The following is a 26,908-nucleotide window of genomic DNA, read 5'->3' as shown; positions in this document are numbered from 1 at the left end:
CTTGGGCCAGGCTGGAGTGACCTAAGTTTGATGAGGGGCATCACTATCTGTGTATCAGTAGTGTGAGATCAGTGGTCCAAGGTCATTTAACCCCATAAAACATGAGCTACCTATTCAACTCTTTGAAAATTGTCTATTTGCCCACTGTGATGCCAGTTCGGATGCCCAGAACCCATTTGGGCTAGGCTGGAGTGACTTGTATTTAATGTGGTGGTGTGAGACCAGTGCCCTAAAGTAATTTAAGCCCTTAAAAACACCAACTGACTGTCTACTCACTTTGATGCCAGTTCTCATCGCCTGATACCATTTAGTCCATCCTGGAGTGACCTAAGTTAGATGTGGGGCATCACTATCTGTTGTGTCCCATGAATGGGAACAACCTGTTGTATATAATTCTTGCATTGCATATTTTTCCTCCTATCAGGAAATTCCTTATTGTTACTAGGTAGATTAGACTGTATGAAGTTTGTCCCTATGTACCTCCCTTAGTTGGCTTCTGTATAGAAAGCTCCTCCCTTCTTCAGTTTAGTCCAGAGGAACCATTGCTGAAGAGACACGTCTGCAACCCTGTACAGATTATTCCTTTTTACCTGCCTTTACTTTGTACTTAATACAAGATTCTAGAAGAAAACTACAGCGTTTCTCCTTGTCTTTCTACAAGTCATCGTTGGGCTGAGTTAACACTATCTGTGGAAGCCGGTAGAGTGAGTAAAATCATACAGTTATCTAAGGGACTGATAATTAGAGCGGTTGGATTCATTGCTACCAGGAAGAGACAGAATAGTTAAAAGGACTAGCTGTGACCGGGATTAGTATACATATATCAGTAAAGAACCTGTTTCCAGGAGTGCTATACTGCATACAATCCAGAGAAAGGATTACCCCAAGGGGCTGATAACAAGCCACAGCATAAAACTTTATAGCAGCTTCTGACAAAGTGCCCTGTAAAGTATTAACCTGTTATCAGAACTGTGTGCAGCTATAAACCTAGAATCTCCCATAAGCTAATTGTAAATTGCAGCCAGACACTCTGCAAATACATTCTGCAAACACAGGCTGCTGGCTGCAGAGATTGCAACATTGTATTGGTTTCCCTGACAACCAGTGCAGAGCAGCATTCACCCTTCCTCATGGAGTCAAAGAGAACCCTTTCACTACCTGCTTTAAAGCAACAAGAGGAAGACATGGACTCACACTTAAATTACAGTGAAAGATCTAAGCGGTTTATCAGACCAACATGGAAGGTTATAGAGAACCTAGAAACAGCCAAAAGTGAACTGCACACCCAGACAGCATTATTGTGGCAAAGAGTGCAAAAACAAGTGACTGTTTTATCTGCGCCCGGTGCTCATGAGCTACCACCAGAGGGAGCCCTTGAACAACTGTACTCAACATACCAGTCCTACAAAGAGATTTGTAAAAAATATTCCTCTACCCTGCTGAGATCAAATACGTCTGAGTCTCATAAAGAACTACAGGACTTCCAACAGCTTAATGCTGAACGAGACCGCACCGTGCGCGACATTGTGAGCGAGACTGAAGCAAAAATTGCGCAAATGTCAGGAGCGGCACCTTACAAATCCAGGTCCGTTAAGAGCTCAAGGCACTCACTCAAATCAGGCTCATCAAGGTACTCAACCCTCAGCGAGCAGCTCATAAAGGTGCACGCTGAAGCAGAAACAACAAAAGTACAAGCCATCTTCGCCCAGAGAGAAGCAGAGATGAAAGCAGAATCTGCACGCAGAGAAGCAGAGATTAAAGCAGAATCTGCATGCAAGGAAGCAGAAATTGAAGCCTACAGAAGGAATGTGAACACCTGGCGGCCATGGCAAGGCTAAAAGTCTTTGAGCAAGCTCTGGGTGGGAGCCAAGAAGGCAGAGCCAGTTTGTGTGATCTCGACACAGAAGACTCACTTAAGCGTACAAGAGATTACGTGCTGAGCCAAGCCGACGAACTGCCAACTAAAATCAACATTCCCGTCAGTGCTAACACTTCTCCAGAGCCTCAAGACACTGATCCACCTACAGCTTCCAGCCTTCCAGGTCAGTCCAATGCACCTCAGACGTTCAAGCCTGAACCAGCTTCATATTCCAATGCACAGCCACACCCTGCGCATCAGCGACCTCCGTATGCCCATGTCTACATGCAACTTAACATGCCGGCAAGGCGCTACACTCCCAACAACTATGTAGTTCCAGCCCCGTATACAACAGAGATTGTACACACCAAACCGATCACTGGTCTAAACGCCTACGCCACTCCATACTTTCCCATGTTCTCGAACCAAGAAGCTACGAATCATGCAACCAGCACCACGCAGTCAGCAAATGTGCCCCCAACGTCGGAAAGATCAGACATGTCCGACTTTGCGAGGTACATGATCCGCCGAGAACTCACCAACACCGGTCTCACAAAGTTTGACGACCAGCCTGAAAACTACAGAGGGTGGAAGTGTGCCTTCAAAACCGCAACGCGTGACCTCGGCATTACAGCTGCTGAAGAGCTGGACTTGCTAACCAGGTGGCTAGGGCCATGGTCTACTGAGAGAATCAAGAGACTCAGATCCGTCTACATCAGCGACCCAACAACTGGTCTCGCAACCGCATGTGACAGGCTAGAGAAAGGCTTCGGCAGTCCTAAAGCATTTGAAGATGCATTGCTGAAACAACTATACGACCTTCCCAAAATATCTGGCAAGGATGCTTCAAAGTACCAGGAACTCAGCGACCTGCTGTCTGAGCTCCAGCTGGCCAAAACAAACACACACCTACCTGGCCTCAGCTACCTGGACACCGCTCGTGGGGTGAAACCCATAGTCGCCAAGTTACCTTACAACGTGCAGGAAAGGTGGACCACGGTAGGAACAAACTATAAAAAAGAGCAACAAGTGTCCTTCCCGCCATTCTCCTACTTCTGCGAGTTCATCAACGGCATCGCAGAACGTAAGGCAGACCCCAGCTTCGCCTGTGGAGAACCCACCGGCTCCACTTCACCAGCTCCCAGATATGAGAGCCCTCATCAAAATGACAGAAAACGTAGGGGCCCAGTATCAGTCAAAAAGACCGATGTTCTACCACCTACACCAACGTCAGCACCAGACAAGGGCAATGAAGGTGGGAAGGCGGAAAATCCAAACCGCCAGTGTCCAATTCACAAGCTGCCACACCCCCTGAAGAAGTGCATTGGCTTCAGGAAGAACCGGCTTCCCTAACCGGGAAGAGATTCCGACACCTGAGGCAGCTCTTCACCACCCTCACCTGAGAACTATCGCCAGCAAGATCCCACCTCTTGATCATAGTGCAAAAATCCTGATTCTGATTGGAAGGGACATCCTCCAGCTACACAAAGTACGCCAACACATCAACGGGCCACACGATGCGCCATTCGCTCAGCGCTACGACTTAGGCTGGGTGATCATAGGAAACGTCTGCGTAGGCAAAGTGAAGAGTCCCGACGCGATCTCCTCCTACAAGACGCACATCCTCCCAAACGGTCGCGGCACTCACTTTCAACCATGTCCACATCACTACGGGGTGAAAGAGAGGCTGAGCGACACCAGGTGGCGACAGCAGCCTCCCGACTACGCGGATGCATACCATCTCTGGGATGACGACTTCGGGTCAACAGCGTTCGAGTCTACAAACGAAGACAACAAATTGGCTCCGATGAGAGAAGACAAAGAATTCATAAAGATTATGGATAAAGAGTTCTCTCAAAATGACTCTAACAGTTGGGTAGCCCCATTACCCTTTCGGTCTCCAAGGCCAAGGTTGCCAAACAACTCCCAGCAAGCAACTGCAAGGTCCTCCTCTCTAAAACGCACTTTGGAAAGACAACCAGAGATGGAGAAATGCTTTGTCGAGATTACGCAAAATATCCTCGACAGAGATCATGCTGAACAGTGGCACCACATTCCCACCGAACAAAACCCAGCCGACCGAGGAACGAGACTCACTGCTGCGTCCAAACTCGGCGACAACATGTGGCTGACACCTCCAAGTATCTTATACGAGGAGACCTGCGATAACTACGCCGACAACATGTACGAGCTGGTGGAACCAGAATCCGACAAGGAAATTAGACCGGTCGTCTCCGCTCGCTACACTTCAGTGACATCAAAACAGAAGTTGAGACCTCATCGCTTCGAGCGCTTCTTAAGTTGGTCATCTGAGGTACGAGCCGTAGCTTGTCTTATTCACATTGCTCACTGTTTCACCGACTACAAGTTTTCAACGTGCCACGACTGGCACATGTGTGTGATTCGTCCAGTCACCGAACTCGTGCTACTTTTACCAAAGGAGGACGTTACGTGAAGTAACTTTGTCGTTGGACACTGCCACGGCGGGGAGCGTACCTTTCCTTACCCCTGCTGTACGGAGACACAACTGTCCGTGTCCAATTGAACCTTGAACTTTTCCTTTGGATTAAAACCTTACCGTTGGATTATTGGGTTGGAGGAAGAGTTGGCATGTTTGCGGCTTCCCCAATCTGAAGATGGGTTTGTTGAACTTGGATTCATTTTTTTACATTTTTCTACTTTTACATTTTTACGCAAGGACAATGCGTCATCAACAAAGCATGGACTTGAATTCCGTGCATTACGGTTGCATTTTTTGTGTTTGTCTCTTTTCTCGTTACAGATTTCGTGACATCGAGGGACAGGATCGACTCCTTACGTCGTAGAAGGACTTGTGAAATCATATGATTTCAGACGGGGAGTGTTGTGTCCCATGAATGGGAACAACGTGTTGTATATAATTCTTGCATTGCATATTTTTCCTCCTATCAGGAAATTCCTTATTGTTACTAGGTAGATTAGACTGTATGAAGTTTGTCCCTATGTACCTCCCTTAGTTGGCTTCTGTATAGAAAGCTCCTCCCTTCTCCTTCAGTTTAGTCTAGAGAAACCATTGCTGAAGAGACACGTCTGCAACCCTGTACAGATTATTCCTTTTCACCTGCCATTACTTTGTACTTAATACAAGATTCTAGAAAAAAACTACAGCGTTTCCCCTTGTCTTTCTACAAGTCATCAGTGGGCTGACTTAACACTATCTGTGGAAGCCGGTAGAGTGAGTAAAATCATACAGTTATCTAAGGGACTGATAATTAGAGCGGTTGGATTCATTGCTACCAGGAAGAGTCAGAATACTATCTGTGTGTCTGCATTGTCATATCAGTGGCCTAAACTCATTTAACCCTTTCAATAACATAATCCGGTGACCACTTTGATGCCCATTTTTGTGCCAGTTTTATGAGTTTTGTAGCAGTTTTTAAGTGTGTTCACATCAGCGCACATCACTGCATTGTTTTTTTTTTACTGTTGTGATATTTTATTGTTGTTGTTAAACCTGTAAAAAGAAGAAAATAAATAATTGGCGAATAAGAAACCAACTTCACTCCCGAATAAGAAACTGGACGAATGAGAATCCAACTGCAGCATCTTTTCAGCTATAGCAGAGCAGAAACAGTCATATGTAAGGCTATGTCCGCATGCTGCATTCTGGATTTGACCCCTCTGGCAGACTTTGACAAATGTAAACACTGCGTTTGACATAAAAAAAAACGCGGTAAAAATGCATTCGTTATCCCTGTGTTTCCCCTCTGTTTGGGCTGCGTTTTGGACAGTGCTTTTTTAAAGGAAAAATAGAATATGATTGGATTTGATAGATAGGTAGAATACATAGCTAGATAGAGTGATAGACAGAAAATATAGATAGAAAGAAGAGAGAGCATGACTGCCTGCAAACAGCAGACAGAGACAGAGCCGCGGGATGATAATGAACTCGGGTGAACCTCTGAGGTCAGTGCCAGGACACAGGCATGAGGTGAGGGGTCCCACAGCTGTGACGTCAGAGGTTCACCGGAGTTCATTCTCAGATAGAGATGGAGAGACAGACAGGGAAAGAGACAGAGAGAGACCGACAAAGACAGAGAGACAGAAAGGGAAAGAGACAGGCAGATAGACAGGGAAACAGACAGAGAGAGACAGACAGACAAAGATGGAGAGACAGACAGAGACTGGGAGAGAGACAGCGAGACAGTTACTATCCCGGGCAGTGCCGGGCACTACAGTTAGTATATCTATCTATCTATATACAGTCAGGGCCAGATATATTTGGACAGTGACACAAGTTTTGTTATTTTAGCTGTTTACAAAAATATGTTCAGAAATACAATTATATATATAATATGGGCTGAAAGTGCACACTCCCAGCTGCAATATGAGAGTTTTCACATCCAAATCGGAGAAAGGGTTTAGGAATCATAGCTCTGTAATGCATAGCCTCCTCTTTTTCAAGGGACCAAAAGTAATTGGACAAGGGACTCTAAGGGCTGCAATTAACTCTGAAGGTGTCTCCCTTGTTAACCTGTAATCAATGAAGTAGTTAAAAGGTCTGGGGTTGATTACAGGTGTGTGGTTTTGCATTTGGAAGCTGTTGCTGTGACCAGACAACATGCGGTCTAAGGAACTCTCAATTGAGGTGAAGCAGAACATCCTGAGGCTGAAAAATAAGAAAAAATCCATCAGAGAGATAGCAGACATGCTTGGAGTAGCAAAATCAACAGTCGGGTACATTCTGAGAAAAAAGGAATTGACTGGTGAGCTTGGGAACTCAAAAAGGCCTGGGCGTCCACGGATGACAACAGTGGTGGATGATCGCCGCATACTTTCTTTGGTGAAGAAGAACCCGTTCACAACATCAACTGAAGTCCAGAACACTCTCAGTGAAGTAGATGTATCTGTCTCTAAGTCAACAGTAAAGAGAAGACTCCATGAAAGTAAATACAAAGGGTTCACATCTAGATGCAAACCATTCATCAATTCCAAAAATAGACAGGCCACAGTTAAATTTGCTGAAAAAAACCTCATGAAGCCAGCTCAGTTCTGGAAAAGTATTCTATGGACAGATGAGACAAAGATCAACCTGTACCAGAATGATGGGAAGAAAAAAGTTTGGAGAAGAAAGGGAACGGCACATGATCCAAGGCACACCACATCCTCTGTAAAACATGGTGGAGGCAACGTGATGGCATGGGCATGCATGGCTTTCAATGGCACTGGGTCACTTGTGTTTATTGATGACATAACAGCAGACAAGAGTAGCCGGATGAATTCTGAAGTGTACCGGAATATACTTTCAGCCCAGATTCAGCCAAATGCCGCAAAGTTGATCGGACGGCGCTTCATAGTACAGATGGACAATGACCCCAAGCATACAGCCAAAGCTACCCAGGAGTTCATGAGTGCAAAAAAGTGGAACATTCTGCAATGGCCAAGTCAATCACCAGATCTTAACCCAATTGAGCAAGCATTTCACTTGCTCAAATCCAGACTTAAGACGGAAAGACCCACAAACAAGCAAGACCTGAAGGCTGCGGCTGTAAAGGCCTGGCAAAGCATTAAGATGGAGGAAACCCAGCGTTTGGTGATGTCCATGGGTTCCAGACTTAAGGCAGTGATTGCCTCCAAAGGATTCGCAACAAAATATTGAAAATAAAAATATTTTGTTTGGGTTTGGTTTATTTGTCTGATTACTTTTGACCTCCTAAAATGTGGAGTGTTTGTAAAGAAATGTGTACAATTCCTACAATTTCTATCAGATATTTTTGTTCAAACCTTCAAATTAAACGTTACAATCTGCACTTGAATTCTGTTGTAGAGGTTTCATTTCAAATCCAATGTGGTGGCATGCAGAGCCCAACTCGAGAAAATTGTGTCACTGTCCAAATATTTCTCGACCTAACTATATATATATATATATATATATATATATATATATATATATATATCTACTAGCTGTAGTACCCAGCATTGCCCGGGATAGTAACTGTCTCTATCGCTTTCCTAGTCTCTGTCTGTCTCTGGCTCTCTGGCTCTTTCCCTGTCTGTCTCTGTGTGTCTATCTGTGTCTATGTCACTGTGTCTATCTGTATCAGTCTGTCTGTCTCTCTCTATCTCTGTCTGTTTGTCTCTTCTTACTCCCCCTCCTGTCATCTGACCACTGCCAGAGATATTTCTGTATTCCTGGTTCATGTGCTGTTTGTATTTTGATTCCTGTGCGCTGACCGTTTTTTTAGTATCCTCCTGCCTGTCGTTTTTGTACCTTGCTGCCAGTTCTGTATTTGACCTCTGCTTTGTCTCCTCACTACGCCCTTGCCTGTCGATTTGGTTCCTAGGTGAGCCGCCCATTGGTCTCTTTGTTGATATCTACCCCTAATTACATGGAACTTTAACATTCTTTTCTGATTATGACTATTGTGATCCACTCAATGTGGTTTTATGCTCTGGTTGGTTGCTGATAATTGGGGTATACTATGTATATTCCAGCATTGCAAACCAGTTGCTCCCCTAATCCTCCCGCTGGAATGTGTGCCCCCAATATGTTTGTCTGTGCGACACCCTTTCTCACTGCTTTGCTATATGGGTGTCAGATCACATTTTTCCTCTTTTATATTCTGATTTAGAGATGGTCCCTAGGCCCTAATTGGTTGCATGTTATTTTTTTGTCAGCACATATGCCTATAACTACACTTAATTATAATCATGCAATGGGCTTTTTTTGTTGATTTTTATTGACTATAGTGTCCAAAGTATAGAGGTGCAGGGACACGCTGGCTATAAACAGCAACAGAAGCTGAATCTGAACAGAAATGTTATAGTATGCTAGAAAATGAACTGCATGACCTTACATAATATCAGGCATGGACCATGCTTAGGAAGAAATTCTAAGTGATATCACATTAAACTTGCATACATCTTATAAATGTTATATTGTTATCTGGAGTGCCCGCGACTCCATTGCTTTAGCTATCTGTACTTCAAACTGCATTAGGCTCCTCTCCAATAATACAATGTGGTCCTAAAAAACATTAGGATCTTCCTGTAAACACAAACCATAATAGATATAAAACCCAACATTCACAGGTTAACTCAAAGGGCCAGAGGGAGGTCATCCTTCATGGATACAATATTGAATTAAGGCTTATTCATTTTCCATGGCAGGACATAGGGCAGAGATTTAGGAGCACGAAGATTATCGCCAAGAGCATTTTTTGGATCCATGAGTGTACCGGTACAGGGACCTGGATAAGAAGGTGTACCCCATACGAATGTGCCTCTCTCACTCTGCAAATCATTATCCCAGTCCTCTGAGCAGGGGGGCGAGTTCCATCGACTTGGACTCGCATCTCTCTTGTACATGCTTTTCTCATCAACAATGTCTTGTTCAATGCAGCTTTTGTCATCACATCTGGAAATGTGGAAACTCAGCTCTCCTCTAGCTACCATATGACGGGCATTAAAAGGGCAGGTGACAAGCTGACTGGCGAGGCTACTGTGGTTCTTCCTGCACTTTATCAGGTGATAAGGAAAACGACAAGCTCTTATTTGGTGGTTGAAGTCATAAGGGCATTGCAGCAGTCTATCAGGATCCTGTGGGTCAAAGGATTGCATATCCTTTTCCAACTTCCTTTGTTCCTCTTCCACTTCCCTTTTTAAAGAAAGGGCTACCCATTTTGTCTTCTGTTTGGTCTGTGGTATATTTGCTGGCTTTACTGATGGTTTTTCTGATACAAAGCTCTCACAGATCCTAAGGTGCATCCTCATTTCAGTCCCACGGACTTTGTGCTCAGCATTATATGGACAGATAACGTAATCCATGGTTTTATGTTCACAGTGTTCACGAAAGCTTGTGACATCAAATGAGCCCTGCGCCCAATCACCGTCGGCTTCTCTCTTTCTGCCGCCTTCCACTTCGGCGTCTTGTCTCCTCGGTGGCTGCCGCACTTCGATTCGGTTCCTGTTTAGCATTTCTTGTTTTTTGACCCTGTCTGACCACCACAGACTACAGTCTACCTCAGGTGGTGATCTCTGGGGCTCTGTGTAATTCCAAATCCCTGTAGGGTTGCAGAGTTCTCGGGGTCCTGCTTTGTGAGCGGCTTTTCTCTAGCCTCCCTTTACAGCCAGTCTGAGTTTGTGGCTCCAGGTAGACATTACAGTCTGTGCCTGTCTCTTTCCTTGTCTGTCTGTGCCCGTCTCTTTCCCTGTCTGTCTGCCTATGTCTCTTTGTCTAACTAAAGAATGTATGTCTGGAACACCAATGGTGTGAACAGGGTGCAAGACTCAAAATATACAACTAAACAATAGGATAAAGAGTTGCACACCAGTCACAATGTATAGGGGAATAATGAAAAGCATAACTGCTATAGGAATACTAGAATGAAAAATACAATGGACTATGTGAAATAAGTGAAAAATATGAAAATGGTATCTGCATAACTGCTATGAAAAATAGGAATGAGAGATATTTAGCCATTGTATTGATCAATGCAAAGGAGCCCCAAAACCAAACGCCAAGGTAATTTCTATTTTTGGGGTCCCTAACCTATGTGTAACCTCACCTGCAGTTAAAAACTTGCTCTGTATGGGAAGCAAGGGACCAAGCTATATATGTGTGAAATAAGACACATGGCTATGGGTGGGGCAGGGTTCTCAGACAAAAAGTGCATACTAAGTAAAGAATGTATGTCTGGAACACCAATGGTGTGAACAGGGTGCAAGACTCAAAAATATACAACTAAACAACCCTTGGTGTTCCAGACATACATTCTTTAGTTAGTATGCACTTTTTGTCTGAGAACCCTGCCCCACCCATAGCCATGTGTCTTATTTCACACATATATAGCTTGGTCCCTTGCTTCCCATACAGAGCAAGTTTTTAACTGCAGGTGAGGTTACACATAGGTTAGGGACCCCAAAAATAGAGATTACCTTGGCGTTTGGTTTTGGGGCTCCTTTGCATTGATCAATACAATGGCTAAATATCTCTCATTCCTATTTTTCATAGCAGTTATGCAGATACCATTTTCATATTTTTCACTTATTTCACATAGTCCATTGTATTTTTCATTCTAGTATTCCTATAGCAGTTATGCTTTTCATTATTCCCCTATACATTGTGACTGTTATGTCTCTTTGTCTGTCTGTGTCTGTCTGCCTATGTCTCTTTGTCTGTCTGTCTCTCTCTCTGTCTCTTTCCCTGTCTCTCTGTCTGTCTGCCTTTTACTCTGTCTGTGCCTATGTCTATCTGTCTCTGTCTCTCTCTATCCGTCTCCTCACCGACATGTTATTACCTCACACATAAGTTTGTTATACTATGAATGTCTTTCATTGCCTATAGCAACCAATCAGAGCTGCTATTAATAACCTGTGGCTTCCAGCTCCATTGACTTTAAAGAAGGCAGGTTTTTTGGAGAGTAAATGTAAAATGCGGGTTATATTTTTCCGTCAAATCATAGTCTATGACATTCCCCGAGTCACATGAGGCGTCTATGCAAAATTTTGTAATTGTAAATGCGGCGGTGCGAATTCCTTTAGCGGACACACATACACACATACATACACACATACATACACACATACACTCAGCTTTATATATTAGATATATCCATATACAGTGCTCACATAGATTAATACATCCCCTTTATTTAGTATGATTTTAATAAATATCTCACCAAACACAAGAAGAATGTCCAAAATTGTGACAAGATTGATAGAATACTTTTTACATTCATAATGTGATATAAAGTTAGTTATACAATTTTCATTAAAAAATTTTCGTTTTACTCAAATTAGGTGATGCAAAAATAAGTACATCCCACATAAAAACTACAACAATTAGTATTTTGTATGAACGCTATGATTTTTAAGGGCAACACCGAGTCTTCTAGATATGGAATGACCAAGGTGGTGACATATTGGAACATCTGGATGGAGAGTGATGTGAATTCTCCGTAGGTGTTCGGTTGGGTTCAGATCAGGAGACCTCTTTGGCCGTTGGATCACTTTCACCTTCTTCTGCAAAGATGCAACAAATGTGGTTTGGATCATTGTCACGTAGGAAAAGTGCAGCAAGTAACTGGGTTACACATTTTTATAAATGCGCAGAAAATTTTGGTAATGTGTAATTGTCTATGCTTATTACCTTTAGGATCTTTTTTTGGCTCATCTTCTGGTGCTGCTCCATCTCTTGCAGTTTTAGCAGCATCACATTGGTGCTTACACAACATTTCCGCTAATCCCGCACTTACTGTAATAATAAAAGACAATGAGTTAATACAACGGTCGCAGTGGAATTTGGTGACTATGTAAGGGTGGCTAGTGGGGGCTACAGTGTGTTCCATCACAGGGGTCATTAGGCCGCAGTGCAGACGGACATTAACCCCTCGCGCCCTGGTCGCCGCTTCAATGTAAATCAGTCCATACATGTCATTCACTCGCTGCGACAAATAACTGGACACAGGTGGTTCCTTTTTCAACTTTCAACCTTTACTGGGCAACTCCATTACAACGATTCCATCTTGCTCTCGCGCCCTGAGGCCGCCGCTTCTGACCTCAGAGGAGTTCCCTTGGGACTATTCTACTTCATGTTCTTTTCTGGCTGGCCGCTCCCCTGGTTCCTGTGACTCCATAGGCTTCACTAGGTCCCTCGTCCCCTGCACTGTCCACGCAAACCACGGCGAGCTCACTGACTGCTCCCACGTTGGCTCCCACCCTATCATAGGGGTATACTGACCGTCTCTTGCAGTGAGGGGAATGGTTGGGTAACTTATCCAGGGAACAGCCGCCACTCCCGTCGTCCGGAGTACTACCGCAGTGGGGATCACACCAACTTTTCGGACCTATCGCGGGATTGATCCTGAGGATCAGCCCTACTCAATCTTTCAGGGGCCTTTATGCAATTGCTCCTACTTTAGGACTCTCCTACACTCTTCCTCTTTCCTAGCCCTTATATACCCTACAGACCTTCCTGCTGCTAACCCCTTCCTAACCAGAGCTAGGGAAGTGGTCTCTTGGACCATGCTGCCACATAACATAGTGGGCACATAACACTCAACAATAAACTTTATTAAACACAGATACAAATCACTATACAGTCGGTTACTTCTGCGGGGGTGGCAGAGCCCAGTACCCCTACAACTATAAATTATTTAGGCTTCACCTTTGCTTTAAAATAGGTTCCCTATAAGTTATTATGTCAGGTCCAATAGAGAACCAGAACAATGAGCAGTTCTGGGTGCATATTTCTAATCCTTCCCTAACTGTCCCTGTATCTAGTAGCATACATAAAGAGATCTTTAGACAAAGTATTTCCAAAGATCCTTTATGATATGCTAATGAGCACTGGGACTAGCCACAAGGGCGTTACTTCCCTGAACTAGTCCAGCCTCTTAGCATGTTAGCACGCCCAAGGGAGGTGCTAACATGCTATTCAATGGCGATTACCCAGCATCATCAGTGGTGACGCACATGCCTGTGTCTGTTGTCATCACCCCAGATGCCGGGTTTAGGGTCAGTGCGCATGATCAGATGCACCACACTTCCAGTCATGCGCACTATGAAGTCGGGTTTAGGTGTCCCGGTTTCAGAGAGGTCTAGTGCCCATGACTGGAAGTGTTGGGGACTTCTGATCATCCACCCTGACCCTAAACCCAGCGTCTGAGGCGGTGACAATGGACACAAGTACACGCGTCTGTAGTGGCCCGGTCCAGATTGTGTCTGTTCCTTTAAGTATCTTCACGTAATATTATGTTATATGCTATAAGTGAAGCATTTCTCATTTGTTGTGTTCTAGTACCATCTACTGGTGAAAACTGTAAGCCTATAGGGTGCTTTACACGCTGCGACATCGCTAGCGATTGCTAGCGATGTCGCGAGCGTTATCATCCGCTCCTGTCGTTGGTGCGTTGGTGCGATATGTGGTGATCTCTACCGTAGCGAACATTATCGCTACGGCAGCGTCACACGCACATACCTGTTCTGCGATGTCGCTGTGCCCGTCGAACAATCCCTCCTTCGAGGGGGAGGTGCGTTGGGCGTCACAGCGACGTCACAAAACGGCCGTCCAATAGCAGAGGAGGGGCGGAGATGAGCGACCGGAACATGCCGCCCACCTCCTTCCTTCCTCATTGCCGGTGGACGGAGGTAAGGAGATGATCGTCGCTCCTGCGGTGTCACACATAGCGATGTGTGGTGCCGCAGGAACGACGAACAACCTCGCTACGTACGAGACAATGTTTTTTGGTAAATGAACGACCTCTCATATGCCAACGATTTTTGTCTATTTTGCGATCGTTTAAGGTCGCTCCTGCCTGTCACACACTGCGATGTCGCTAATGACGCCGGATGTGCGTCACAAACACCGTGACCCCGACAATGTATCTTTAGCGATGTCGCAGCGTGTAAAGGCCCTTTAGTGCCCACGGGACAATATACCTGCGGATTTTGCCGTGGGAAACCTGCGGATTTATCTGGATTTTCTAGATAAATCCGCAGGTTTTAGCAAGTACAGACACTCCCCACGTTATACTATGGGACATGGGGAGTGTCTGTGTCCATGCTGCGGTATGTGCGGCTGCGGAATATGCTGCGGATCTCCCGCAGCCACACGTAGCTGTATGTCAATTATTCCTGCTGAAATACCTGCAGATGTCCCGCCTCTCCACTATGGAGATAGAGACCGGGACTTCCGCAGGTAAGTCGCACGAATGTCCGCAGGTTTACCACAGATATTTTGCTGGAATCCCGCAGCAATGGATAGCCAAGCCTTAAAGGAGCTAAAAGGCCAAACCCCTGCATCACGTGAATCATCTGTAAGCCGGACATTGTCCCCAGAGCCACATTCTAGTAGGCCAAGTCCTGATAGGCCCCCAACTGGAAGGCCTTCATCTGGTGATTGTGTCCTACTGTTTCTTTTTGTGAGTGTCTTCGACACTACAAGTATCAATGTTATAAGTTAAACGGGCCGCTCCTTGGGAGGTGAATCCAAGGGCCCAGAGGGATAATCACATTTCCCAGTTCATCTCCAAATGCCCATATATAACCACATGGATCGTTGGTGTACCTCTAGAAACCTTAGTGGATACTGGTTCATAAGTCATCACATTTGAGCGACAAGCCTTTGAAAAGAATTGGGACATTGATCTTCTGAATCCAGTGGGTAAAGCAAAGTTACACTAAAGGGTGCTTTACACGCTACGATATCGTTAATGTTTTATCGTCGGGGTCACGTTGTTAGTGACGCACATCCGGCGTCATTAACGATATCGCAGCGTGTGACACTTACCAGCCACCTTAAGCGACCTCAAAAATGGTGAAAATCGTTCACCATATAGAGGTCGTTCCAAAACCAAAAATCGGTAATGGTTGATTATCGATGTTGTTCCTCGTTCCTGCGGCAGCACACATCACTGTGTGTGACACCGCAGGAGCGAGGAACGTCTCCTTACCTGCTGCCGGCCGCAATGCGGAAGGAAGGAGGTGGGCGGGATGTTACGTCCCACTCATCTCCGCCCCTCCGCTTTGATTGGCAGGCCGCTTTGTGACGTCGCGGTGACGTTGCTGTGATGCCGAACGTCCCTCCCCCTTGAGGGAGGGATTGTTCGGCAGTCACAGCGACGCCGCCGACCAGGTAAGTGCGTGTGACGCTGCCGTAGCGATAATGTTCGGTACGGCAGCGAACACACGATATCGCAGACATGACGGGTGCGGGTGCTTACATGCTCGATATCGCTAACAATTGCTAGCGATGTCGTAGCGTGTAAAGCCCGCTTTAATTGCAAGTAATGGTCAACCTATTTCCCAGCTAGGCTACTGGAAACCTACAATCCAAATCGTTGATGGCAAGTTACCAGGTCAAGGTGTAATTGTTACTGAGGCTGAGGGAGATACAATAGCAGTAGTGTTAGGCATGAATGTCATTCGTCATGTGTTTACTGAATTGCTCTCTGCCTTGCATGCTTCTCTCCCTTCTGCTTCTCCCCCTTACAGGCAAGCTGTTCAGCGGACTATCAAAGTGCTCTGTGCCCAACAGAATTTTGCCAAACGTAAAGGTGAGATTTGCCGTGTGCGTATCACCAACACACGACCAGTTACCCTGTCAGCCAACAGCGAGACTCTAGTCTGGTGTCGAGCTTGACCAGGAATTGACAACGAGGACTCCATCCAGATTGAAGGACAGCCCCTGGTAAAAGCTGCCAGAAGTATTCTCACTGTCTCAAACGGTAGAGTACCAGTACGGCTAGTCAACCTAAGTGATGCGCCAATCGAGCTATACAAGTTTAACCGTAGAACGCGCAAGCAATTCAATCTACCATAGAAAACAAATGACCTAGCAGGCCTGCGAGGCCCCAGGTATGCGTTCAAGGGTTAATTCAGTTGCTCAACTGTATAGCCTTGATCCAGAAGACATCATAGATGAAGAGACACTTGCTCATCAAAAGTCGTTAAAAGCCACTCCCAAAGGTTCTAATACACCCACTATCTTCTGGGGAATGAACTTAATGTTGGAGATGCTAACACTGCTATCGAATACATCAGTGACGTAACTAAACTTGCTAAGCGACACAGCCAAACTTTCAGCAAACACCCCCTTGACGTCGGCAAGACTTCTCTTATCCAGCACAAGATCAACACAGGTGATGATCCTCCTATCAAAGAAAGACACCGTCCAGTATCTCCTGCTAACTATCAACAAGTAAAGAAGCTGTTAAAGGAGATGAAAGATTCTAAAGTCATCCGAGAAAGTCAAAACCCATGGGCTGCACCCATCATCCTGGTGAAGAAGAAGGATGGTAACATCAGATTTTGTGTCGACTACCGAAAGCTGAATAACGTTACACACAAAGATGCCTATCCTCTTCCATGGATTGAAGAATCCATCACCGCTCTTGGCTCAGCTGCATACTTCTCCACTCTCAACTTAACCAGCGGTTACTGGCAAGTACCCATGGCTCCTGAGGATAGAGAAAAGACAGCTTTCACCAGCCCGATGGGACTCTTTGAGTTTAACGGTATGCCGATTGGGTTATGCAACGCCCCTGCTACATTTCAGCGACTCATGGAAAAATGTCTTGGTCACCTCAACTTCCAGAGCGTTCTGTTATATCTTGACGATGTTGTGGTATACTTTTGCACTTATGAAGACCACCTATGCCACCTTGCAGAAGTATTCCATGTACTCATTGAACATGGCCTGAAACTAAAACCGTCAAAGTGTCATCTGCTCAAAGTTGAAGGTCAGCTACCTGGGTCATGTTGTAAGTGCTGAAGGTATCCAGCCTGATCCCGACAAGATCTCAGCTGAGAACAACTGGGACACCCCAAGAACCATCAAAGAAGTCAGAAGTTTGCTAGTTTCTGCGGGCTACTACCGCCGCTTCATACCTCATTTTGCACAAGTAGCAGAACCCCTTACAGAGCTGCTATGAGGTTGCCCTAGAGAAAACTACGACAGAAGACTTCCAATTAATTGGTCTGAGCGACAAGAAACTGCCTTTCAGATGTTGAAACATCTATTGACTTCACCTCCAATTCTGGCGTACCCTGACTACCGCCATCCTTTCCGTCTCTACACGGATGCCAGCTACCAAGGCTTTGCAGTGGTACTATCACATGTCCAGGATGACAAAGAGAGAGTCATTGCATATGCCAGCCGAAGCTTGAGAGGTGCAGAGAAAATGATAGCAATTACAGTTCGTTCAAGTTAGAGCTGCTAGCTCTTGTATGGGCAGTCACAGAGAAGTTCAAAGATTACCTCGCTGCTACACCCTTCACAGTTTACACGGACAATATTCCTCTCGCTCATCTTAATACTGCACGGCTAGGCGCTCTTGAACAGAGATGGGCTTCAAGATTGGCGAATTTCTGCTTTGATATTAAGTATCGCAGTGACAAGATCAACATCAATGCCGATGTGTTATCCCGTTTGCCCAAAAGAGAAGAGCCTCCTGAGGAAGATCTTTGGGAAGATGTTGAGATGCCCCCCTTCCATCAAAGGTTTGCTACACAGAATGCAGTTGCTGCTACACAAACTGATGAAGTTCCTCAACAGAAACCTGACCTATTCTAAGACCCATCGAGATGGCAAACTCTTCAAAATGAGTCTCATGTCCTAGGTGAGATCTATGATTACCTGACTACTGGGAAAATACCTGTCAGACGACGTAGACAATGTCCTGATGTTGAGCTTAATTGTCTATGGAGACAGCGCAAAAGACTCTTCATTCAAAAGTGCTTGATCCTGCGAAATACCCTAGACCCTGTTTTAGGTGAACGGCTACAACAGATGCTAATCCCGCAGCGAGATGCCAGAATTGTTCTTGATGCCTACCACGACCAGTCTGGGCACTTTGGCGTGCACAAAACTGAAGCCACCATACGCCTTCTATTGGATTGGGATGCGGTCAGACATAGAAAATTGGTGTAGTGAATGTCGTGCCTGTAATCTCACCAAATGATGTGAAAAAGAATGTTTGAACTGTTTGAAGTTGCAATAAAATTCATTCTTTTTTCACATCAATTGGAGTGCCTGGTGCTTATTTTTCTTCATATGGACTTGGGCCCTACCTGAGCACCCATACTCTCACAGAAGTATCGTGACAATCTCTTATTGTAATCTCACCAAAGTCGGTAAGAACGATGCAAGAGCTCCTCTTCATCCAATCTATTCTCAGAAACCAAATGAGCTAGTCGCTCTTGATCACGTGAAGCTAGCACCAACTTGTTCAGGCTACACGTATGCCTTTACCATGGTGGATCACTATACTAAGTGGGTTGCTGTTGTGCCAGTAAAAGACCTCGCAGCTCGGACTTCAGCTATCACCTTCTACCGTGAATATGTGAGACATTACGTCATCCCCAAGAAAATGGCCTCTGCGAGAAAGTGAACCAGACCTTCATCAATATGCTGCGAATAGCATCTGTTACCAAACAAGCTGAATGGCCTCAATTGCTTGACGAGTTAGTGGAAATCTACAACAATACTGTCCACTGTTCTACAGGCTACTCGCCATATTACCTGATGTTTGGAAGACAAGGTCACCTCCTAAAAGATCGTGCTCTTGGAATCCAAGTCCCTGACATGATCAATCCCCTGCCAAAAACTGATTGTGTCTCAGAGCATCAGCGAAGAATACACGAAGGCCAACAGATTGTCCTACTACTACCCCCATCATCATCATCCTTCCCCAGCCATTTTCTGTACGCCTCGGGGCAACGAAGCCGGGCTAGGCTGCCCATGACAACGACCGTCGACGGCCCGGCAACGAGTAGGTTAACCGCCTGCCCCGTGGGGCGCTACATTTACACAGATTGTCTCTTGCTCACTGCTGTTCTGCACTACACATACAACATGCTGATTTGAATGGGGGCTGTGCAATTCCTAGTTTCTCCAGTAGAGGCGCTGTAGGGAACCTGAATACTTACCGTGAGGTTTCCTGCCAGATTACCACTTTTTGCTGGAGGTCCCAGTAGGTGAACACTTTATAAATAGTTATTGTCAACCAAAAAGGTATTCACTAATCCCTTAAAGGGAACCTGTCAGGTGCAATATGGACCCAGAATCACAAGCAGTTCTGGGTGTATATTGCTATACCCTGTCTAATGGTCCCTGTATCTAGTAGCATTGATAAAACGATCTTTAGAAAAAGTATTTCAAACAATTCTTTATGATATGCTAATGAGCGCAGGGACTAATCGCAAGGGCGTTAGTTCCTGCACTCATTTCTCCCTCTTAGCATGTTAGCACGCTCACAGGGGTGTGCTAATGTAGCGCCCCACGGGGCAGGTGTTTTAACCTACTCGTTGCCGGGCCGGGGGTGCAGATCCTCTGCGTTGTTATGGGGTGGCCTGGCCCGGTTCCGTTACTCCAAGGTGTACAGGAAGGAGGATTGGAGGGTGGTAGGGAGGCACTGTAGGGAACCTGAACACTTACCGTGTGGTTTCCTGACGGGTTACCACCTATTGCAGGAGGTCCCAGAAGGTGGACGCTTTGTAAATAGTTATTGTCAACAAAAAAGGATTCACCAATCCCTTAACCACCTGAAAATGCAAAACAGTAAAGCAATTGTGCATTACAAAGTCTAGAATGACTTTTAGATTACTTACCATTTTCAGTTGTTGCATTTGCATTCAGAGTTGTGCCGTTATCGCTCATTTCTGGAACATAGACGTAAGTCCCACAGCTGCAAAAAAAAAGAAGGTTTATGAAAACTTTTTATAAGTGTTACAAATGTGGGAAGAATATATACGAGGGGCTGCTGATAAGTATTTGGCTTAGTGATCTTTTTTGTTTTTATGGTAACGAATGTTACATCACATGAAAGCCTTATGTGTCTGATATATGTTTTCATAATTTTGTGTTTGTTGCTTATGGCAACAGTGTTCTACACACGTTGGAAAACAAAATGGCGAAACCTAATGCGATATTCACAGCAACTGAGAGCAGAGGAGTGATACAATTCTTGTTTCTGCAAGGAAAGTCCGCAAAGGATATTCATGGTGATATGTCGCAGACATTGGGGGATCAATGCACTTCATATACCACAGTTAAGAACTGGGTTGCCAAATTTAAAATGGGCCACTTCAGCACCGATGATGAGGAACGTCATGGACGACAGAGAGTGGTTGTTGTTCCGGAGATCGTCGATGCTGTGCACAACCTCATACTGGAGAATGAACAGACATGGAGATTTCCCGTGAACATGTTTGTGTCATTATCCGTGAACATTTGGAAATGAGAAAGCGATCTGCAAAGCGGGTCCCCAAATGTTTGACAACAGATCAGAGAAGCATGAGAGTGAAAACTTCCCGGTCCATTTGTCAGCGTTTCCAGACTAATAAGAACTTCCTGGATTGACTGGTTACTATGGATAAGACCTGGATTTCTTTGTATGACCCTGAAAACAAGCAGCAATCAAAAGAGTGGAGGTACTGTGGTTCTCCTCGTCCAAAGAAAATCAGGGTTCAAAAATCAGCCACTAAGGTGCTGGCGTCTGTGTTCTGGGATAAGGAGGACTTGCTGCTAGTAGACTACCTTCAAAAGGGTTCCACCATCAATGCAAGATATTACATTGTACTTTTGGACCAATTGAAGGCAGCTCTGAAGGCCAAAAGGCGCTGCAAGCTGTCCAAAGAAATCTTGTTCCTGCAAGACAACGCCTCCGCTCACACTGCACAAGCGACCACTGCAAAACTGGCAGAGCTGGACTTTCAGCTGGTTGACCACCCGCCTTATTCACAAGATGTAGCTCCCTCCAACTATCATCTGTTTCCAAACCTGATGAAACACCTCAAGGGTACCAAATTTCACACCATTTCTGATGCCATGGCTGCTACGGATGCCTGGTTTGAGGCACAACCGACCGAAATCCTTCTTTTTGCTAGGCTTACAGACCTTGGAATACCGATGTAAGAAGTGTGTTGTCATCAGTGGAGAGTATGTGGAATAAATGTAAAGTTTCATCATCCTATCTCGTTTCTTTCTAGGTAAAGCTAAAAACTAATCAGCAGCCCCTCATACACATTAAAATACGATTTGTCTTGTAACTGTCTCCTCAACACATTATATCATCTGTATAATGGGTGACACAACAGCAGCTGTTATACAGCCCAGAGGGTGACAGGACCACTTTTGTGCCTTCTGACTCTTCTATGGGACTTCTCCTTTGTGTAGAAGATCTCAACTTTTTGATCACTTCATTGATTGACAATCAATTTAAAAGAGGTTGTACTCTTGTCTGGATTTGAAATTCAATTCATTGTCAACAAGTAAGGAGGCACAATCTCACTTTCTTTTAGGAACTTCTGAATTCTACTAAACTCCCTCATCTTACTTTTCCATGTAATCGTTTGTTCTTCTAACTCCAACTTTTTATGTAATGCACACTAAACATCTTAATCTATATAAATTTGTATATATTCATCTATATACATTTTTCATCTATATACATTTTTACAATCCCAATGATGTATATGCCCCCAGTCTTCCCAGTGATGTATATGCACCCAGCCCTCTCCAAGGCTGTATATGCCCACAGTCCTCCCCAGTGATGTAAATGCCCCAAGCTCTCCTCAGTGATGTATTTGATCCTAGCCCTCCCCAGTGTTGTATATGTCCCAGTCTACCCAGTGCTCTATATTCCCTCAGTCTCCCCAGTGGTGTTTATTACACCAATCTCCCCAGTGCTTCATATGACCCCAGTCTCCCCAGTGCTGTATATAACCCCAGCCCTCCCCATAGTGTTGTACATGTAAACAGCCCTTGCCAGAGCTGTATATGCCACCAGCCCTCCTCAGTGCGGTATATGCCCCCATTCTCCCCAGTGCTGTATATGCCAAATCATCCTCACTGCTGAATATGACCCCAGCCCTCCCAAGTTCTGTATATGCCCCAAGCTCACCCAAGTGCTGTATATGAATCCAGTGCTGTATATGCCCCACTCTCCCCAGTGCTGTGTATGACCACAGTCTCACCAGTGCTGTATATTCCCCCATCTCTCCCCAGTGCTGTATATGCCCCCAGCTCTCACCAGTGCTGTACATGCCCCCAGCCCACTCCAGCGATCTATATTCCCCAGTGCTCCCCAGGACTGTATATGCCTCCACCCTGCCCAGTGCTGTATATGCCTCAGTCTCCCCAGTGCTGTATATGCCTCAGTCTCCCCAGTGCTGTATATGCCTCAGTCTCTCTAGTGCTGTATATGCCTCAGTCTCCCCAGTGATGCATATGACCCCAGTCTCACCAGTGCTGTATATGCCCCTATCTTTACCCAGTGTTGTATATTCCCACAGTCTTACCAGTATTGTAAATGCCTCAGTCTCCCCAGTGCTGTATGTGACCCCAGTCCCACCAGGGCTGCATATACCCTCTTCTCTCCCCAGTGCTGTGTGTGCCCCAAGTCTCTCCAGTGCTGTATATGCCCCAGTCTCCCTAGTGCTGTATATGTGCCGCCCCAGGCTCGGCTGCAACCGAGCCGCTCGGATCCGGGCTCGCTGGTGGGTGGCTCGAGCGTCTCCGAACCCGGGGGCCCCTGTGGTCACTCCGATCTAAAAGGGGGTTGGTGGTTTTGGGACGTAGGTGTGCGGCCGAAGCCATGGTTTAAGTTAGTGACGGCACCCACGGGATGTGGTGAAGGTGGACACCACCGCTGCAGTTCCGGGGCACCCGGGGGAGATGGTACGCAGCAAGTTGTTAACCCTGTGGGCAGGGATGGTGGCCCCGGGACCCGTCGGGGTGCTTTGGCGGTGCAGGGAGATGGGCGGCCGGAGGGCACTTGTGTACTCACTATTAGAATGAAACACTCGAGTCTCTGGTAAACCAAGATGATGGTGGTTGGTGCCCGCAGCCGGCTGCAGGTTGGGATCCCCCACCCGGTTGGTGGTCTCTGCCTTTCTCCTGCACCTGTTTGAATGGTTGGGCTACCTGCGCTTGCAGCGTCAGGAGTACACTCTCTGGCTTGTGTATGTCGGAAGAGCCTGTTTGCCCGCAGATGCTGGCCTGTGGGATCTCTGAGCCTTGGCGGTGGCTTTCTATCCCCCTCATTGGCTGTTGTCTTCTATGAGGGACTTTGGGTGGGAAAGGACCTAAAGTCCAGACCGCAATCAGTTAATTAACTCAGTCCAGTAGTTTCTAGTTTCTAGACCTCGTTTCAGGCACTGAGTACCCCCTCAGTACCCTGTCCCGGTCCACCATGATTCCACCAAGCCGTCTTCCCGGCTCCTGCAGACAGAGGCCTCCGTATGCCTCCTAGCCAGAGGTGCCCGGGCTCCTACCCTGGCACCTGTCAGTCTGCCACAGGCCTGTCACACAGGCCTGTCCTCCTCCACTCCACTCTCAAACTAGACTGTTTACTTTTTCCTCCCTCAGGCTCTCTGAACTCCTTGGTGGGCGTGTCCAACTGCCTGACTCCTCCCCCTGGTGTGTCCATCTGTCGCGGGCGGAGGAGGGGAAGCTGCGCTCACCCACTGCTCGGGTCCGGCTACTGCTGCTGCTGCTGCTCGGTGGTGGCTCGAGCGGTGGGCCGGATCCCAGGGACTCGAGCGGCGTTCCTCGCCCGTGAGTGAAAAGGGGAATGGTTTTGGGGATTTATTGTCCGTGACGCCACCCACGGTTGTGGTGAGGTTGTGACACCACCGCTGCTCTGGACGGGGATCCCGGGAGCGATGACTGGGAGCAGCTTGGATGTTGGTTCTCCCCTCCGTGGGCAGGGGTTGATTGTCCCGGGGCCCGGTGAAGGAGGTAGGGATGGATGGCAGGTGACTTACGGGGCCTGGCGAGGTGCAGGGTCGCGGGGGCAGCGCTGTGCCGCACGGCACGGTAGTACTCACTCAGCAAATCACGAAGACACAGTCCTTGGTAAAACACACGGCTAGATGGACGGGGCCCACTGACGGCTGCGGTGGTTTCTGCTCCCAGTAGGTTGATGGTGACTGCCTTTCCCTGCACCTGTGTAGTGTGTACGGTTCCAATGGGTTCCCACCGGTAACCCGCTCCCCAGCTTGGATGGGTGCTGAAGGAGCCCCTTTTGCCCGCAGGCTCTGGCCCTGGGAACTTTAGCCTTGGCGGTGACTGTGTTTCCCTTCACGGTTTGAGCTGTCGCCTTCTATCGGGACTTGACTGCTGGGAAACCCAGGAGGTTCCCTTCGCTAACAGATTTGACAAATTGGACGGCGACTCCTAGCCTTGTCGGGGTCCGTAAGCCCTGCCGGATGGTGCTAGCTTCTCTTTGCTCGCCGGTCCGGTACCGCCGGCCCATCGCCCGTCCACGGTCCTTTCGGTTCGCTCCAATCAGCCTCTCCTGCAGACGGTCACCACCGTCTGCCAACCTTGCTGTACCGTCCGGGCCACACACCCGGACGCCGTCAGACCGTTGCTCTCTTGCCACTTCACTCCTCTCACTTCAAACTCTGGTCTCAACTCCTTCCTTTTCCCGCCTCCAGGACTGTGTACTCCTCGGTGGGCGGGGCCAACCGCCTGGCCCACCCCCTGGTGTGGACATCAGCCCCTGGAGGAAGGCAACAAGGATTTTGTGTTTGACTTCGGAGTGCCTAACCGGGGTGTGGGGTGTGTTGGTGTTGTTCTGTGACGACCTGGCTTGTCCAGGGCACCACACATCCAGTCCTGAGGGAGGTGACTAGGGTGTTATGTGGTTGGCTGGTGTTACCTAGTGAGGGACTGGTGTTGTCCAGGGCTCTATTTGTGACTACCTGGCTAGTCCAGGGCGTTACATATATGATTCCAGTCTCACAGTGCTGTATATTCCCCCATCTCTCCCGAGTGCTGTATATGCCCCCAGCCCACTCCAGTGATCTATATTCCCCAGTACTGTATATGCCTCCACTCTTCCCAGTGATGTATATGCCCTCAACATTCCCCAGTGCTGTATAACCCCCAGCCTCCCCAGTGATGTGTAAAGATATAGACATATATATATATATATATATATATATATATATATATATATATATATATATATATATATATACACAGTGGATGGAACCTTGGATTACGGTTCTGGGAGTGTGCTCTTAAACCAAGTTACTCTTATATCAAAGCGAATTTTCCCATAGCAAATAATTGAGACGCCGACAATTCGTTCCACAACCCAAAATATTTACTGTATTTATACAAACTTATTATAGTATTACAAAATAATGTACTGTATTCATATCAAATTATTACAGTCTACTAATACAAAATACTGTACAGTACAGTAAAAGCATATAAAACAAATTAAACTGCATGTTAACTTACAATAGAGTTGTTGGGATGCGGGAGGTGCACTATAGAAGGAAAAAATGATGTATAAATATGACTACCTTTATTCTATTTATTATATGCTTAAAAAAAATTATCATCACAAAGAGTTGACTGCGCTCCCGACTAGGGATGATCGAATATCACAAATATTCGGCAATATTCGACTTCGCGAATATTTGACAAATAGGTCGCCGCTATGCGAATATTCGATGTGCAATGTAAGTCTATGGGAAGCCCGAATAATTGCTATTCAGCAACTATTCGGGTTTCCCATAGACTTACATTGCGCATCGAATATTCGCAAATAGTCGAATAGCGACGACCTATTCGTCGAATATGGGCATAGCCGAATATTTGAGGTATTCGATCATCTCTACTCCATAATGACACAAACCTGGAAAACCAATTGTGAGAAGCAACATGATCAAAATCTTCTAACATCACAGCTGCACCAAAAAGAAGCCGCTCCAGACACCACAGTAGCGGTGAGTAAATCAATTGATCAAATATATCAGGGTAATTTTTACGTTGAAAATTTTGTGCGGTCCCTGAATGATTGTAGAAATATCCAAATGGCCCTCGGCAAAAAAAAAGGTTCCCCACCCCTGCTGTAAATCATATTCGGATGAGCATCAAAAACTCCAAATTATGGCACTTGGTGCCGATGATATTTTATTTCTCTTCGTTACACACAATAAATACATAAAAAAAATTTAGTCTATACAGTCAAAAATAAAGTAGTTTACTGGTGTATAGTGAAGTATTGTCAATTTTTGAGATTTCCAGGATTGTTAAACAATACAAACACTCTAGAACTAAACAAGTTAAGCTAAAAGATGTTCAGCAATTTTTGGAAAGTAAATTGTAAAATAATAATGAAAACAAAAAAGGTTCCAAATACGTAAACTGAAAAGGTGTTTGCAAAATAAATTCTTTACATTGACTATATTAAAGACAAGCAAAACATAACAAAAAACAATACAAGTGATGGTAAAGTTAATGTTACCGGTGTGCTTCTGGCTGACGACTGTCTTGTGCTTGCTGCTCTCGGTGTCTTCTGAAGAGTAAAGGTTACAGGTTTCTTAAAAATTCAGACTTAACAGAAAATGGGCGTTTACACGGTATGTTTGGGGCGAGTCAATAGCGTGTTATAGAAATCACTGCCACAGGGAGGTGATATTACATAGTTTATCCCTGTTGAAGCAGTGGATATGCTGCAGAAACTGATGATTTATAAGCCTAAATGGGAATTTAGTATTGGTGCTGGTTTTTTTTCACTGCATATTTTTGCTGCACAAAAAAAGCAG

The 26,908-nt window shown here is 45.9% G+C and overlaps 1 long non-coding RNA gene and 1 pseudogene across 1 annotated transcript; both read right to left on the bottom strand.

Annotated features, from left to right (window-relative positions):
- Positions 1-8,968: 8,968 nt before the first annotated feature.
- LOC142301192 (gametocyte-specific factor 1 pseudogene) lies at positions 8,969-9,666 on the bottom strand (annotated as a pseudogene).
- A 1,802-nt stretch (positions 9,667-11,468) lies between these two features.
- Positions 11,469-26,683, bottom strand: LOC142301191 (uncharacterized). The gene is made up of 5 exons (XR_012752706.1): positions 26,608-26,683; positions 25,596-25,624; positions 19,949-20,025; positions 11,988-12,092; positions 11,469-11,860 (listed from the first exon to the last, which is right to left on the bottom strand). It is a non-coding gene; the product is annotated as an uncharacterized LOC142301191 (long non-coding RNA).
- Positions 26,684-26,908: the final 225 nt, after the last annotated feature.

Source organism: Anomaloglossus baeobatrachus, chromosome 4 (genome assembly GCF_048569485.1).
Source record: "Anomaloglossus baeobatrachus isolate aAnoBae1 chromosome 4, aAnoBae1.hap1, whole genome shotgun sequence".
In the NCBI taxonomy this organism is placed as follows: domain Eukaryota; kingdom Metazoa; phylum Chordata; class Amphibia; order Anura; family Aromobatidae; genus Anomaloglossus; species Anomaloglossus baeobatrachus.
Note: the sequence above shows the minus strand (reverse complement) of the source record. Positions and strands in the feature narration are given on the sequence as shown.